This window comes from Canis lupus, chromosome 12 (genome assembly GCF_011100685.1).
Source record: "Canis lupus familiaris isolate Mischka breed German Shepherd chromosome 12, alternate assembly UU_Cfam_GSD_1.0, whole genome shotgun sequence".
NCBI lineage: Eukaryota > Metazoa > Chordata > Mammalia > Carnivora > Canidae > Canis > Canis lupus.
The window spans coordinates 58,093,349-58,097,317 of record NC_049233.1 but is presented as its reverse complement, the minus strand read 5'-3'; positions in this window follow the sequence as shown (position 1 = coordinate 58,097,317).

Below are 3,969 nucleotides of genomic sequence, written 5' to 3'. Positions count from 1 at the left end.
CTATGCCAGGGCATAAAACTGACACTGTTTATAGTTGTCATTACCTCAAAAGTTTACAGCTGAGGAAGGGACAAATCTCCCTCTGAAATCCTGGTTCCAGGCTATTTCTCAAAGCAGTGTCAGAATTAGAGCAGGCGAATCATACCTATGCCAAGAACTTAGCCATAGCCAGCTCCTAGGGAAAGTGTGGCAAACTGACTAATGCAACCAGCTACAGAGACCTAAAGTTTAAGAGGTAACAGAAGAAATAACAAAAGCAGAAGGAATGATAGAATTAGAAAACCACCATTTTGCACCCCTAATAAAAGGATGAATCTAAGCAAGTTTCGTCAATGGCTGCCCAAAGTCTTCATTGAAGAGATGATGACTATACCTGAATCCAATAACTAATTTTAGTATCACTAAAAATGGGACATGCACACCTTACACACCACCTAATGTGATCAATAAGATGTATGTAGTTTCATCTACGAAGTACTCTTGCCCCCTCCCCACACACACATACACAAAAACACTGAACCCTATTCTAATCAATCCTCTAGCTGTAACTACCAGTTTACAGAAAATAGAGGGGGTGGGGGAGTAGAGGAATGTGTTAAATAACACTATGGGGAAACAGTCAGGCAGAAGGCAGAGTCAGAATGTTGGAAATTATAAAGGACAAATGACCTAGTTTCTTCAACAAATAAAAGTGGTGGTGGGTAGAGATGGTGAAAGCAAGAGAACCATTATAAATGTGAAAGGACTTTAGAAACGTAAATCAATGCAATCAGTGGACCTTGTTTAGATCCCAATTCAAACAAATTCAACTATAAAAAGACATTTTTAACACAACTGGAGAAATTTCAACAGGGACTAGGTATTAGATGATATTAAGGAGTAGCTGTCAATTCTGTTACGTATTAAGAGAAGAACTGACAAAATGCTCGGAATTTAAAATACTTAAGCAAAAGCAAATGAAACAAGATTGGTTAAACATCAGGAGGTTCGTTTTAATATCCTCTCTACTTTGGTGAATTTTAGAAAAGTTCCATAGTAAAATGCTTTTGCTTGTTTTTCTTTGTTCATTTGTTTGGGGGGGTTTTGTTTAGTTTTATAAAAGTTGTGGGACAGCCTTGTTAACTTTATTAGGTAGTTATATCCTTCATCATCAAATTTTTTAAGGCCTGATTTAATTCAGAAGATCCAGATAATCAAAAGAAGAGGCAGTTCTTCACACAAACCATAAAGGAGGTAAATCGACATCTCGGCCAGGTGTCTGGAAGCTGGCAGCAACAAGCAGAGTAGGGGAGGCTTGTGTGAAATCTTGGGACCTTCCACAACTGGCTTGACAATGACAACGATCCAAAGTTCCTCACCCGAAGCACAGACCTGCTGGCTGCTTTCCCACTCCTCCTTGCCAGCTGGCTCCAAGGGTCTAAAAGCCTCTGCCCTCAGCTCCCAGGAGCAGAGGGCAGGAAAAAAAGAAACAGCTCTACTTGCAGATGGAGCTGACCTTCTCTGAGCCAGCTGTCCTCCCTCTAGGGCTCCATGCCGAGACACCCAGAGGGCTGAGACTGACTTACCACCATGACACCAGGAGCCTGGGATCCAGTCACTCTCAGCAGTGAACAATCCCCCTGCACTGGGCAGACTTACTGAGTTATTTCAGTTTCGAAAAGAAAATGGAAATTGGGAAATTTTGACTGTGGACAGGGTACTAGATATTAAGGATTGTTGACTTTGCTTGATTATATTATGGTTCTGGAAGACAGTGATGTTCTTGATGCATACGACTAATGTGTTGTGATAACTATAATGTGCTTTAAAATACGTAAGCAGTGAAAAATAACAAAATGTTAACTGGTACTAAAGAATATCACGAACTACACTTGCTCTTGTAAAATCAAAGACAACGTAGTGCACATGAAAATAGGTGTAAGCAACTGTACCACTACTTTCGTGTTCTGCATATTACTTTCCAGTCTTTAAACAAATAAATATTCTTCAGTAACTATAATGATGATGGGCATCACTTCTTTTTAGCTTCTCTCACTGAGTATTTTCACAAAGACTTTCCCACTGTTTTGTCTTAGTCATTATTTTTAACATTGCTTCATAATATTGATGTTCCCTAAATAACCATGCCTTAACTGTGAGTACTTAGGCTGCTCTCTTTTAATTTTCCTTTCTTTCTTTGCTATAAGGCTTAATGCTGCAGTGAAAAATCATGTGCATATAGCTTTATGCTTTTGTTAAATTGCTAATTTTTTTCTCTAGAAAAAATCCTCAGAAGTGTGAGCTCTGAGCACATTTGTATATCTATATAGCCCTGGCAAATTTTTTCCACATTGCTGGGCAAATGGTTTTAGTGACATCAGCAAAATGCACAAGCACCAATTTCAGCATATTACTGGCATCTATCTAAATTTTTATCTAATTTTTATATTTAAGGATATCTTAATGTGCCTATCTTTGATTTCTGTGAGAAAGAACATCTTTGCACCCCTGAACACTGTGTAACTATCCTGTCAGGAATACACTTGACTCCTTACTCCTTACACATTCCCCCACTCAGTTACAAAATCCTATGGACAATACCTGATATTTAACTCTATCCTCTCCTCTCCATCCCTACTACCACTGTCCCTCGCCATCTATCAACTAAAATGCTAAATAGGACTGCCTCGTAACTGGTCTCCAGGACTCCAAAACAGTCCTCTTACACTACAACTGCCTGTCAGCACCAGCTTAAACTTTCCAGGGGCTCTCTCTTTATGGCCCCTACACAACTGCCCAGTCTCTCAAAAGCAATTAGCTAACATGCTTTGAATGTTTATCCAGTGCTATGCACTTTGCAAACATAACTTCAATCCACCCTCACAAGAACCCTTTAAATATAATGCCCATTTTACAGATGAGTACATTGATGCATGTAGAGGTTAAGTAATTCAGCCAAGTTCCCATGGCTAGGAGGATGCAGAGCCAGGATGCAAACTTGGCTCTGCCTAATTCCCAAGCCCTTATAGTCTCTTAATCACTGCACCACACTTCCTCACAGATGTATCCTCGACTCTCAGCAATACTTTCTGCCTGCCACTCTTTCCTCCAGCAACACTGTACTGCCTAGAATTTCTCTCACATTCATGCTGCTTCTCTACCCAGTTTCTTCATTCATGCTACTCTGTCTCCTGGAAATGTCCTCCCATCTCCCTTTACCCTTGACCTAGATGATATCTACTCATCTTATAAAACAGTGCAGGTGTCGGGAATCCCTGGGTGGCTCAGTGGCTTAGTGCTGCCTTCGGCCCAGGGCGTGATCCTGGAGACGCGGAATCAAGTCCCACATTGGGCTCCCTGCATGGAGCCTGCTTCTCCCTTTCTCTCTCTGTGTCTCTCATGAATAAAACAATAAAACAATAAAACAATAAATAAAATAAAACAGTGCAGGTGTCACCTCCCTATTTAACTCACTCCCTATTCTCACCTTCCTCTCTCTGACAGACGAGGTGCCCTTCCTCTATGCTTATCTCCATCATCATATCCATGCTATCAGTTTCTGTTTCTGTGTTTTCCTCTTTCACTGGACCACGAGCAGCTTGAAACTATTATAATCATCTCGTATCTTGAGCCACTACAGTGCCTGGCACAGAGCAGGCTCTCAGTGCTTCATCATAGTTTTCAGAAGAATCAGAAATTCAGAGTGCTTAATCAATTAATTCATGAATATTTGGTGAATATCTGTGTAAATCATGCACATAGATTTGTATGTATGTATGTATTTACTTATTAATTTATTTATTAAATTAAATTATTAAATTTATTAAATTATTAAATACTATTTATTAAATTATTAAATAAATTAATTTATTTATTTACTTATTTACTTATTACCCAACAAGTATGTTGGGGAAGAAGTAGAGGAAGAGAGAAATAAGCAGATTCCATGCTGAACCCAGAGCCTGATGTGGGGCTTGATCTCACCACCCT